Source organism: Rhamphochromis sp. 'chilingali', assembly GCF_963969265.1.
Source record: "Rhamphochromis sp. 'chilingali' genome assembly, chromosome: 5".
Classification (NCBI taxonomy): domain Eukaryota; kingdom Metazoa; phylum Chordata; class Actinopteri; order Cichliformes; family Cichlidae; genus Rhamphochromis; species Rhamphochromis sp. 'chilingali'.
In genome coordinates, this window is record NC_137932.1 from 34837690 (window position 1) to 34852009 (window position 14320).

Genomic DNA, 14320 nt, shown 5'->3' on the forward strand with positions numbered 1-14320 from the left:
CTGGGGGGATTCCCATGATGCATTGAGTATTTCTTATAAATACATCAAGTACTTCAAATACATCTGACATTTCCACCAGTGTAATAAAAGGATGAACACAGGATGAAGAGAACTACTGACATTTATGGTAATAGAAAGAGTGGTGTGCAATGCTTTGTATGTGTTTGACCTCATCTCTGGAAGTAAGGTGACTATGCATTGCTTTTTGAAGCGGTCAGGTAAATCAAAGGCAACGGGTAAAATAATATAGTAGAAAAGGCCTGTCTGAGTAGCATGTGGCACTTGTTTTTGAGATTGAAAAAGGGAACAAAAGACTGACATTCTGTTCCTCACAAACAACAACAAAACAGGCACTTGTAATCTCTGCTATCACCAACAGGATGAAAAAGCATAGGGAAGCACGTGTTTCACCTCTTATCCAAGAAGCTTCTTCAGTTCTAAAACTAGAACTGAACTTTAGAACTGAGGCGAGAGGTGAAACGTTTTCAAGAAACTTAAAGAAGTTTCCAATCTCCTTAAAATGCCAAACACTTACCTCCGTGCTGTATCAGCCTGCAATCCCATCCAAAACTTCTGGCAATAACTCATTTGAAAGGTACATAACAAAACCATACCAAAGCACATCGAGTGGCATCACATCATTTTTGGTGAGGACTACGTTGTGACAACAGTGAGCATAATTTAAGTGTAAGTGGTCAGGTCAAACATTGCAGACTTATTTAAACTAAACCGGCAAACTCTGTTTTTTTATATTATTATTAGACAATTCTAGTAGAAATGAAGCCTATGCGTACGTTCAATGATGAAAAGCTTGTCTATACATTACATCACTTTCACTTTCCCATGCTGTCCTGACATCATTGCTCTAGTCCAATCATTTGCTATCCCACCTTCTCTGATACAATCAGCTTCCATTCTGCATGTTTTAAATTTAAGTCTTCTGCTGTCCTTCTCTCTTATAGATTTTTTAGATTTGTACAATCTGTCTCCTTCCTATTTCTGTCTCATTCTGGTCATTCAGAGCCCTATCCAAGCTTCCATTTCTATCTTCACCAGTGCTTAGAAGACCACTTAATTTCTCTCCACTGTGTTTCCATTCTGCTGTGATGGGGGCATCAGAGTCTTTATCACCAAAAGCTTAATTAAATTCTGAATCTCTGAATCATTTTCAATGCAATCCAAATGATCTCTCCTTATTAAATTTGGCTTTAAGACACACTTTCTAATAAATTCAACACCATACCATAGTGTACCTATCCCACAATCAGACTGAGTGAGGATGATAGGATGAAAGGTTGATGTTCCATTGAAAGCATAAAAAAAAACAATGAGGTATATAAAACATCAGCTCATACTAGTTTTGTTTTTGCTTAACATTTTTTATTCTTCCTTGAAATAGTTTTACAGTAAACTAAGAATGAGAAACATCTCTATTTATGATATAATAATTTAAATAACAAGGTCAAATATAAATTGACACACCTGATTGGCCGTAGGGCTGCATTGAATGGGAAAGGAAAATGCCACTTCCGAGTTTACCACACAGAGGAAGAGGCATGATTACAACAAGTTTGTGACCTTGGTCACCACTATTATAAGAACCAGCTAAGCAGATTTAGTTTGGGGTGAAAGATCCAACTGAAAACTCAAACCTGTCCCTTTAAGAACTTTACCACTTTACTGTTGTTCTGGCAGGACAAAGCATAAGCAGACTGAGTCAAATTACTCATTAAAGCTAATAAATGTAACAGTAACCAATCATCAGCTGAGGTGATAACACTACAAAATATAAACACTGTTTGGAATCTTGTTATATTTTGTGTCTTTAATACAATCATGATGAGTCTTGGTCTTCTTCTCTTAGGCTAGCCTACAGTCTGGATGACATGACTAATCCTGTTAGTGTTCTTTGTGTATTGAATGAACTTGTATAATATACTCTTTGTACATCATACAACTAACATTGTACAGTCAATGTAAAAAGAAAACACACCCTCTTTCATTTATAAGATTTTACAAATCAAAACACAATAAAAAAAATCATCTGGTCCTTAGCAGATCTTAAAATAAAGTTAAAGATAAATATAGCCTTAGATGAACAAGAAAATATACACATCACACCATGTCATTATTTATTTTTAAAGATTAAGCTAAAGTGCACAGTGTGTAAAAAATATACTATATCTATAGGAATTAAAGGAGTAATGCCATGGCTCTCCAGTCTCCCTGTGTGTCTCTGCCATTTCTCTCTTTCTCTCTCCTCTTTGGGTTTCTCTCTATATGTATATACATTTGCAATGTGTTTGTGTTTGTATCTAACCACGAATGAACAGAGGTAGTGAAACCATCTCTGAGCTGGTGTTTGAGAGATCTGTAAAGGACAGTCTGCTCCTGTGTCAAGTGTGATCAAAAACCTTGGATTTCACTATTGGGATAACCCGATTCGAGAACCTTGTAAATAAAGACCGTAGATTTTCCTTTGTTTGAAAGTTTCATCAAATATATGTCTTTTCACCTTGCCTCTAAATAAAATTATTGAATCTGACCTTCTGGGTCCTGCATTCAAGTCCAACCTGCACATTGGTTATGACAAGTAAGGTCAAATACACTTGATAATCGGCAAGTTTGATCACCTCTATAAATCCAGATCTTTTTGCAAGTTGGTGATTTGGGGCATTAAAGTCTATGTTAACACAATGCAAAGGAACAAAAATTGTCACTGATTTTAAAAAGGAAGTTATTGCTGCCCATCAGTCTGGGAAGGCCATTCACAAACAATTTGAAGCCCATCATTCCAAAGTGATACAGATTACTCACAGTGAACTGATGCAATATTGTAAAGAAGAGCGGCTAAAATTGCTCCACAATGATATGAAATCATACAGAAAATACTGAAAATGAATATGTTACATCCAGTGAAGCTGTGGGAGCGTGTGGGTGGGGTGTTTGCCCGCTCTCTCCGCCTTCTCCTCTCTCGCCACTCCTGCCCCCTTTGTCTCTCTCACTCTTCTCTCTCCCCAGGACACAGCTGCTTTTGATTATCCTCGTTTACCACCTGGGCCCAGTCAGCAATCACCTCTCTGAGGCTATATAAGCTGGGGATGAAGTGTGAGTGAGGTGGTTTTTCCTCCCCCTGTTGCGCTATATGGGTTTTCCTAGGTTTTGGACAGTGAGTAGACGGGCTTGTGGGCCCCGGAAGTGTCTCCCATGGTGAGGAGTGGGAAGTGCCTCCCTTATTTGTTTGTTAGTTTTTTTTCTTTTGTTGTTGTGACTGCTTCCTATGTTTCTTTGTCATTATTGGTAAAACGGCGTTGCTGGCTCTTTAACTTAAGGTTATTTGTAAGAAAACCATATTGTTTGTAATAAAATATATTATTACAGAACACATCTGTCTGTTTTCCTTTTCATTCCATTTCTGGACCCATTTGTTACTGGCCCCACACTCACACCGCTAGACCTCTTCGTAAGGACGTAACAGAATACTTTAAGACAGCCGTCCCCAACTCCAAACTCCCAGGCCACCGACCGGTACCAGTCCATGAGTTGTTTAGTACCGGGCCGCGAGAGTTGAGGCTCGGGTGTGAAATTTATGGTTTCCAGAGTTTTTATCGTTAACTTGATTAACTGGGTCTTTTCCCATGTTGTAGTTGTGTCTTATTTTGAAAGAAGTATTTACGCATTACCATAGCGACTAGAGAGCATTAAGAGGCAGAAAGGAGGACATTACTCTCAATGTTGTTGGCGCATTTCAGGAGGATGCTGCTAATAAAGTTACGCAATTACACAGTGAATTCATGTTTATTATTATATTTACAAAATACCACAGTTTTTGTCTATTGAGTTATCACCCCCAACTAGTCGCAGCGCATGTCCACTCGTCGTCTCGTCGTCAAATGCCTTCATGTAACTGTTGTTGTGTTTTGGCACTGTATAAATAAAACTTAAATAAAATGAAGCAGGGTGGAAACCCAGACGGACCAGCAACTACAATGACAGAGGACACGACTTAAATACACAGAGAAACACAGGGGAATTACACACAGGTGGTGGACACAGCTGGGAATAATCAACAAGACGAGACAGAGGTAAAACTGAACACACTCACATGAGACGCAGACCTTCACAATAAAACAGGAACAAGAAACCATCACACTAAGACCCAGACTCGACATAGAGAGACAGACAGAAAATGACACATGGAACTAAACTAAACCTGCAAAAACATGACAACTCAAAATACTGGGTCAAACTGACCCAGAACCGTGACAGTACCCCCCCTCCAAGGGCTGGCTCCCGACAGCCCAAAACAAAAAAAAAAACAGAGCACCAGACCAGGGCGGGCGGAGGGGGTCCAGGAAGGAGGGCCCGAAACAAAAAACAAGGAGCACAAGAGTCCAAACACACAAGAAAACAGTCCAAGAACACAGGAAGACAGATCAAAAACAAAACCAAACTAGAGCTCAACAAGAGTCCATGAAAAGATCAGGGGGCCGACCGTGCACACGGCAACGGCGGCGATGGGCGAACAGTTCTGGGGGCCGACCGTGCACACGGCAACGGCGCAGGCAAAACCAATCGGGAGGCCGACCACTTGGAAGGCAGTGGCGGCCACTGAGCAGGTCCGGAGGTCGGCCGCGATGCCAGCGGCGGTGATGAACTCTTTCCGGAGGCCGTCCACAATGGCCATGATGCCAACTTAGAGGCCTGGAAAATGGCCGGCAGAGGCGAAGCGGAACAGGTAGAGCTGGCTCTGACAGCGGTGTGGCAACCGCAGGACCAGACGAGGCAGGACCAGGCGTGGACGAAGGCACGGAGGCTGGACCAGGCGTGGACGAAGACACGGAGGCTGGACCTGACGGCAGCGGGACGGCTGCGGAACCTGAGGCCTTGGAAACTGCCAAGCAAAGACTCACAGCCTTGGCCAGCCGCTTGAGGAGGTACACCAGAGAGATAGAAGGTAGGAGAATAAACCAGCTGTTCTCCACAGAACCAGCAAAGGTGTACTCTCAGTGGCAAGGGAACAATAATAATAAGAGAACAGCACCACCAAGGCTGGAGACGGAGCAATACTGGAAGAGCATATGGGAGAAGGACGCAACCCATAACGGCAATGCTCAGTGGCTAGTGGATCTGAGGGCAGACCACAGCGACCTCCCTGAACAGGGTCCAGTAACCATCACAGTGGCAGATATCCAAGAAAGGGTCTCCAGTATGAAGAGTTGGACAGCACCAGGGCCCGACATGGTTCACGCCTACTGGCTAAAGAAGCTGACTGCACTCCACGAGCGTCTGGCAGCACAAATGAACCAGCTGCTAGTAAATGAGAGACACCCGGAATGGCTAACCGAAGGTCGGACGGTGCTGATCCCCAAGGACCCCAAGAAGGGACCGGTCCCCTCCAACTACCGACCAATAACCTGCCTCAGTACTACATGGAAGCTCCTGTCAGGCATTATATCGGCTAAGATGAACAGGCACATGGGTCAATACATGAGCGGGACACAGAAAGGAATTGGCAAGAATACCAGAGGCGCAAAACACCAGCTACTGGTAGACAGAACAGTCAGCCAAGACTGCAAGACCAGACTGACCAACCTGTGCACTGCCTGGATTGATTACAAGAAGGCCTATGACTCAATGCCCCACAGCTGGATACTGGAATGCCTAGAATTGTAAGTAAGACTTTAGTAAGTAAGTAAGACTTTATTTATATAGCACCTTTCAAGATAAAAATCACAAAGTGCTTCACAGAAGCTAAAACCTAAAAATAAAAATCAACTAAAAGCAAGTTTAAAAAGATGGGTTTTTAGCTGTTTTTTAAAAGCGACCACTGAATCCACAGATCTGGGGGCCACAGTTCCAAAAGCTTTGTCGCCTTTTGTTTTCAGCCTTGTGTGCTGGACAGCAAGCAAGCCCTGGTCACATGACCTCAGGGACCTGCTGGGAATGTATGGATGCAAAAGTTCACTTATATATGTTGGTGCTTGTCCATGCAGGGCCATGAAAGTCAAGGTCAAAACCTTAAACTGGATCCTGAATTTAACGGGGAGCCAGTGCAGCTGAATCAGCAGGGGTGTGACATGGGAAAACTTGGAGGACTTGGTCAGAAGCGTTGCAGCAGCGTTCTGAATAACTTAGAGAGGCTCCAAAGAGGCTTTACATAAACAAGTAAACAAAGAATTACAGTAGTCCAAACAAGATGAAACAAATGCATGAATGACAATTTCTAATTCGGAGCGCGATACAATGGGACTCAGCTTAGCAATGTTTCTCAAATGATAAAAACAGGAGCGAACCAAAGATTTTACATGGGCATCCAAAGTCAGAGCTGAGTCAATACTAACACCAAGGCTCCTGATAGACGGTTTTGCAAATGTAGCAAGTGGACCCAAGTTTTCCATAACACTAGGTACAAAATTTTTAGGATCACAAACAAGAACTTCAGTCTTCTCCTCATTTAGTTGAAGAAAGTTTCCAGCCATCCAACATCTAATGGAGTCTATGCACTTGTGCAAAATCTGTAGCTTGGAAACATCATGGGGCTTAAAGGAGATATATACCTGAATATCATCTGCATAGCAGTGATACGAAATGTCCTTAAAAGTGCTCAATAAGTGTTGAAGAGGAAGTAAATACAGTAAGAACAATAAAGGCCCCAAAACTGAACCTTGTGGCACACCATAGGCAAGAAAAGTAGAAGAGGAACTGTACTTAGAGGTAGCCACAGAAAAGGATCGTTCATGCAAATAGGATTCAAACCAGTCCAAAGCATTTGGACTGGTTTGAAAGAATTGTACAAGATCAATGGGACCCTAAGAGCCTTCATCAGGAACTCAATGGGGATGTGGCGTACAACACTAGAGGCCAACTCCAAGCCCATAGCACAAGTCACCATCAAGTGCGGGATCTACCAAGGAGATGCTCTGTCCCCACTGCTGTTCTGCATAGGCCTGAACCCCCTCAGTGAGATCATTAACAAGACTGGCTACGGATACCGACTACGGAATGGAGCAGTTGTCAGCCACCTCCTGTACATGGATGACATCAAGCTGTATGCCAAGAGTGAACGAGACATCGATTCACTGATCCACACTACCAGGCTATACAGCAATGACATTGGAATGTCGTTCAGACTGGAGAAGTGTAGTCGGATGGTAACAAAGAGAGGGAAGGTAGTCAGAACTGAGGGGATTGAACTACCAGAAGGCAACATTGCAGACATAGAGGACAGTTACAAGTACCTGGGGATCCCGCAGGCGAATGGGAACCATGAAGAGGCCACTAGAAAAGCTGCAACCACCAAGTACCTGCAGAGGGTCAGGCAAGTCCTGAGGAGTCAGCTGAATGGTAAGAACAAGATCCGGGCCATCAACACGTACGCCCTGCCCGTGATCAGGTACCCTGCTGGGGTAATAGGTTGGCCAAAGGAGGAGATAGAAGCCACTGACATAAAGACAAGAAAGCTCCTTACCATGCATGGAGGGTTTCACCCCAAGTCCAGCACCCTGAGGCTGTACGCTAAGTGGAAGGAAGGGGGCCGGGGACTGGTGAGTGTCAGCACCACAGTCCAGGATGAGACAACGAACATCCAAGAACACATTGGGAAGATGGCCCCAACAGACCGAGTGCTCAGTGAATACCTCAGGCAGCAGAAACCCAAGAAAGAGGAGGGAGACGAGGAACCATCATGGAAGGACAGGCCCCTGCACGGTATGTACCACCGACAGATAGAGGAGGTGGCTGATATCCAGAAATCCTACCAGTGGCTGGACAAAGCTGGACTGAAAGACAGCACAGAGGCACTAATCATGGCAGCACAAGAACAAGTTCTGAGTACAAGATCCATAGAGGCTGGGGTCGATCACACCAGGCAAGACCCCAGGTGCAGGCTGTGTAAAGATGCCCCAGAGACAATCCAGCACATAACAGCAGAGTGCAAGATGCTAGCAGGCAAGGCATACATGGAACGCCATAACCAAGTGGCCGGCATAGTGTACAGGAACATCTGTGCCGAGTATAACCTGGAAGTCCCGAGGTCAAAATGGGAGATGCCCCCAAGGGTGGTGGAGAATGACCGAGCTAAGATCCTGTGGGACTTCCAGATACAGACGGACAAAATGGTGGTGGCTAGGGGTGGGTTTTTATAATCGATTCATCGATTAAAATCGATTCTGGCTTGGATAACGTAAAATCGATTCATTAAAATCCTGAATCGATTTTTTAATATAAATTTATTTTGCCCAAAATGCCAGAATCTCTGGTGACATCTCAGAAAATTTCAAGAACCACCAAACAGTTAAGACAGTAAATGAGAGCAGGTACACGGATTCTGCACATAGACTTAAACACACAGCGCGACCCGCGGATCAGAATCAGTTAGATGTCGCCTTTCTCACAGTCGGGGCTGAAAGCCGACAGCTCGCTGATTCTGATCTGTCGACGGGTCCGCGCTTTGTGTTCACGCCCTTTATGCGCCGATTCTAAAGCTGTTAGTTTGATCTCTCTCCAAACAATATTGACCGAACCAGCAGCAAAAGAAGATCCAAACGCTTCACACAAAATCGTCATGAATTCACTCTGACTTTTACTGTTTTGCTTCCACCGCGATGCGCAGCTCTCTCTCTCCCTCTCTCCCTCTCTCTCTCTCTGTACTTCAAGAACAGTTTCCCTTTCTTCATTATTCGCTTGCTTGTTATGCACAAGTCTACTGTTGTTTACAGCGCTGTCGGCCACTGTTTTTTTTCCCTTTTACATTCTTCTGAAAAGAAAACCTCATTTCTGCTGTTCAATACTGAACAAATTTAAACTTTTTAAAATTATTCAAAATGCAAAACGCTTAACGTGTCTCTAGTAAAACTGCTGTAACTTCAGAGGTGATGTTCATATGTTGATTAATGGTTTTCTTTCATTTTTGATGTACTGCAGAATATTTTTATAAATCCCAGGCCAGGAAAACCTTCGTGTTTTATCTTCAGCTACTTTGACACAAAGGCATCTGCTGTGACGCTTACACCTGTGATAAAGTCTTGCGTGTATCAGCTTCCTTTTTATTGATACAAAAATATGTAAATGTACTGAACTGAATTATAATATTTCGGACTGTCAAAATTTCCCAGATTTAAATCGAATCGAATTAAATCGAATCGTGGATCGAATCGATTCGGGACCTTGTGAATCGGAATTGAATCGATTCTAGAAATCAGTGACGATACCCAGCCCTAGTGGTGGCTAACCAACCGGACATAGTGGTGGTAGACAAACAGAAGAAGACGGCCGTAGTGATCGATGTAGTGGTTTCGAATGACAGCAATATCAGGAAGAAGGAACACGAGAAGCTGGAGAAATACCAAGGGCTCAGAGAAGAGCTCGAGAGGATGTGGAGGGTGAAGGTAACGGTGGTCCCCGTGGTAATCGGAGCACTAGGTGCGGTGACTCCCAAGCTAGGCGAGTGGCTCCAGCAGATCCCGGGAATAACATCTGAGATCTCTGTCCAGAAGAGCGCAGTCCTGGGAACAGCTAAGATACTGCGCAGGACCCTCAAGCTCCCAGGCCTTTGGTAGAGGACCCGAGTTTGAAGGATAAACCGCCCGCAGGGGCGTGCTGGGTGTTTATATATATATATATATATATATATATATATATATATATATATATATATATATATATATATATGTATGAGCATGAGGTTGAGACTTTGACATCTGTAAGAAAAAAATTCATGTCACTTAAAAATACATTAATGCATAATAATCAGAATAATGCTTGGATCCCTCAAAATAAATGAAACCATACCCTTCCACCATAACTGTTCATGTTGTTCTCCACCTTTCATCCAAGCAGACAAGAACCGTATACTGCAGGATCAACCTGAGTGTTCCCGTCCTGGCCCGTTTCTTCAACCAGGAGGACACGAGGCCCGATTTTCAGCTAAGCAGGGAGTCCCTGGCAGTGTTGCTAAATCTTCTGGACCAGGATCGGTGCCATGGTTGGGGTGCCACAATTGAGATCCTGGTGTTCATTTTGTGGTTGGCAAGTGGAGCATCCTACAGGATGGTGTCAAGAGTGTTTGGGATGCCTCGTTCTACTGTCCACACCATTGTCCACCGTGTCACAGAAGAAGTGGTGGCCATTCGCCACCAGGTCATCCACCTCCCAAAGACACCAGAGGACCTGGAGGCAGTGTCCCTTGGGTTTGCAGGACTAGCACGCCACAGAGGCTTCCTGAAAGCGGTGGGTGCAATCGATGGCTGCCACATCCGCATCAAGTGTCCAAGCGGCCCTGATGGTCAGTGCTACAGAAACAGGAAACTGTTTCCATCTATCATCTTGCAGGCAATTTGTGACCATCAGGGCTGCTTCATCGACACCTGCGTGGGCTGGCCAGGGTGCTCCGCCACAGCCCACACTGAAAAAAATGCAATAGGGTGGTTGTTGAATTTGCATAGAATTACTTCATATATCCAGCATGACTAATTTAAATTTCACATCTAAACATATTTTTGTATTTTAATTTTCACATATTCCTTAAGAATATTCATTCTTTTAGAACAAATCATGTTGAAAAGAAACAAGTTAGTCATGTTTTATCCTCACAGGAAAAATCGGCTGCACTGTCCGCCATTTTTGTCTCTCGCTTTGGAAAATCTACTACCATCTGGAGTTTTACACTTGAAGGTAAATAAGATTTTAAAGCTAACACACCAGTGAGAAAGAGTGTAGACCCTTTATATATGTGGACTTTTACTGGGGTGTTGTTATTTTACAGGTATGTGGGATATTTATCGAAAACCATGAAAGGCCAATGTTAGGCTCCAGTTAGCTAATGGTAACCGAAATTATGCGATAAGCAAATTAGTAATTAACATATATAATGTGAGTTAATATTGTTTGTATATTCTTTCAGTCTAAATTAACAGACTATTACAAACTTGCATCGGTGTCTGTAGTAAGTGGTGGTACCTGCAGTGTCTTAACCATTAAACAAGCTAATGTAGGGCCGGGATATGACTAGTTTGTTGAAACATGTCTGCTGCCAATGTGACTGCTCACACATGGTAACATTACCAGCACATAGCCACAGCCGCTATAAACATGCTGAAAGGTCAATCTAGCTTCTGTAGTCAGCAGCTGGAAGACTCAACACAGACCCAAGATTCAGTGTAACGGTTATCTAAATGTTGTGTGTCCTGTTTGTAAGCCCAGAAAAAGAAATTAAATAAAATGACGACCTTGAGCTTCAAGCTAATGTAAGCGTAATGCTATAGCATAAAGCGACTAATGCAATGATGAGGTTGTTAAATTAGTAAAAATACAGTAAATATATCCAACATGAATCATTTATATTTTTGGTCTAAACATAATTAAGTCTCACGCCTTTCACTTGTTTTAGAAGGATGTTCAGTCTTTTAAAACCAGTCATATCAAAATAACAGAAACTAGTTATGTTTTCTGTTGAAACTCCACCCCCCGGGTGTGTTCTGCGAGGGAAAATTCACTGTGGCGGTCCGCCATTTTTTGTCTTCGCTTCGTTTACGTTTGGTGCTGAGCTTTACTTTGTCGAGGTAAACTGAAAACTACATGTTTGAGGGGAAACAAAGAGAACATCCATTAGATGGGGAAGTTTTTCTCATGAATTGCTGTTGAGCAACATAATGGAAAAAACAAGTCATTCCTTAAGTTAACTAACGATAATGCTAGCTTAAGCTGCGGGACACTATTATGTGCATTAGCTTTTTTGCAGTGTGTGCCCAGTCACATTCGCTTGTTTTTTCTCAGTGAAGACAGACTAACAAACTTGTGTCCATTTAGTTAACTGGTTGTACCTAAAATGTTTTAGTTAAACAGTTAAATAAGCTAGTTTGCCATGGGGTGGGCTCTGTGTGTGTGTGTTGTGGGGGGGGGGGGGGTGTCTTCACTAAAGTGGGTTTATTTAGGGCATGACACCTATGCAGTACTCATTAGGAGAGGAAGTGCATGACGTGGGGCTTTATTTCATGTTCTGGGGCAGTGAATGTAATGTACTGATAACATGTTAAAGACACACAAAAACTCAACAAATTATTTTAACTGATTTATAGAGAGACTGAGAGGAGGGCTTAAAGAGATAAAAATAAAGACAATATAAATATGTTAAATTTATTTTTTCTGTATCGATATATGGTGCTTATCCCTGCTGAAGGGCAGATTGGTGTTGCTTCAGAACAATTCTCTAGCGCTGTTACGTAGAGGTGTTACAGTTAAGGTTTTAATAACATTATTTTATTTACTAGTGAAGATTTGCATATATTATCTCACATTCTGTAAGGTAAATTTTCTGGAAAGGTCAAATTAACTAATTTAACTAAGTATTAATGAAAGACCTTGATGTGTATATGACAATAATAGATGTAGTTTCTGGGTCATTTGGCAGAACTGCAAAATGGCCAGAAGGAGGCAACTGCTGTGGTTGCAAACAGGCTTTGGGTGGTATGGAAGTAAGGGCAACTATGGAACTGCTCAGCAACATGGGACCCATAGCTAATAAATAGTAATATGACAAAAAATAACAACTTTGTGTGGATGTAACCTTGTAAGATTTGAGATTTTGACAGCATTTTTATGTGACAACTTCTCTTTTTAGATAAATGCAGAGTTTAAGCGCATTACCACCATGCCACTGCAGTCCAGATTACTCTCGCAGATAGATGTGCTATCTGACAAACTAATAAAGGTCTTCAAAAGGCGATGAGGCCAAATAGGAAGAAGACTTCAGAACATTCTGGAGCCCACGGCCCAGGTAAGAAAAAAATTAATTTGTGTATACACTTTAGAGAAAATAATAATTTTAACAAAATGCTGCTTGTCACTCTATGCCAGGAGTATGTTGAAAATCACCTGGGTTTTTCACAATTTACCATGGGTGCGTTTTTTTTCTTCTTTTACCTGCATTAGAACTATGTGTGGAGTTCATAGTTGAACACCTCTCTATGCTCTGACAGTATTCTGCTTCTTTGCATGGAGATTTCATTTCATTACCTTTTTAAGCATTCTGAGGACTCAAGTCACATGCTGTAATGAATCCATTTTTGTTCACCTAATGTGTTAATGTTAACATTTTTTGGAATAGTGACACAGATTGAAATAAGATTTGGTATAATGTTCTTTGACCAGTGTTCTGTTTAATTAAATTTTGGAATTCTGCATTTTCTAGGCCACAGATGAAGCCATTATCCAACGATCTAATAAGGAAACAACCATGGGAATTTACATCATAAAGTCAAGAGATGCCAATGGCAGCCCTGAGGACATCGGGATAGTTCTTGAAGGCCAGAGAGTCTGGCAGGATTTGGATAACTATACCCTAGCAGCTGCAATGCTGTTTGGACTAATGTACACTTTGAACCTCACCTACCCACTGGAAAAGTATACCTTCGAGGTATTATAGAAACTGGTTATGGAGCTCAAAAGGAACAGCCTTTCAAAGAAGGCCCAGGTTTTCAGGACCAGACTGTACGATTGAACAGTTTTCCAGTTATGATGTGGGAACAACATGTTTACCTCTTCGAATATGTACCATTAAGCCAGCACTGGTAAAGTTGCAGTACATGGTGAAACTTATTTTTCTGGCACTTTTCAACTTGGGGCCTTTATTACTGCAGTTTTCACTTTTCAAGCCATGGCTCTTTTAAAAAAAAATTCAAACTTTGAATGTCCATTTTTCTCAATGGAAATGGTGCCTTACACCAATTTCACCAGTTTGCAATTTTGTTCCCAAGGTGCACCACTACAAACAGACATCGTGTAGTATTAGTGATTGTGATGTTTAGTGATAGAAGCAAGCCAATACTAATCAGTTTAGGTCTCTTGGTTTTGTGCCTGTGGGTTATAATGTTATTTTAAGTCTCTTCTTTGTGTCATTTTAATAATTACACCCCTGTTGCCATATTACCTTATGGCTCTTACATTTAAAAAACTATTTTTTACATAAGCGCGATGTCATAAGGCCCCACAATGTTGAATTCAGGGTACAGCAGATAACTTTGAGGAATGTTGTGGAATGTTTTTCAAGAGATGCATTGTACAAATATGACCCATGTATATTTTGAATTGAAAGTCCATTGTTACAACTGTGTAGTATTTTCAAAAATACAGGTCATTGTTCAAAAATGTTTTGCTTATTTCTTTGAAGAGAAAGTGTACAGTACATACAGTAAGATCAGCCTTAATTTAGTTTTATTTATTGAACACTCAATTATATATTAGATTATATATTATATATTAGAAATTTGTTATAAAATAAAATAAGCTTACCATAAAATAATCTTGTCAATATAACACATAG

At 41.9% G+C, this 14320-nt stretch overlaps 1 long non-coding RNA gene across 1 annotated transcript; it reads left to right on the plus strand.

Moving 5' to 3' along the window:
- Positions 1-10595: 10595 nt before the first annotated feature.
- LOC308397367 lies at positions 10596-13959 on the plus strand. Its single transcript, XR_013971732.1, has 3 exons — positions 10596-10674; positions 12620-12775; positions 13190-13959. It is a non-coding gene; the product is annotated as an uncharacterized lncRNA (long non-coding RNA).
- The last annotated feature ends 361 nt before the right edge of the window (positions 13960-14320 follow it).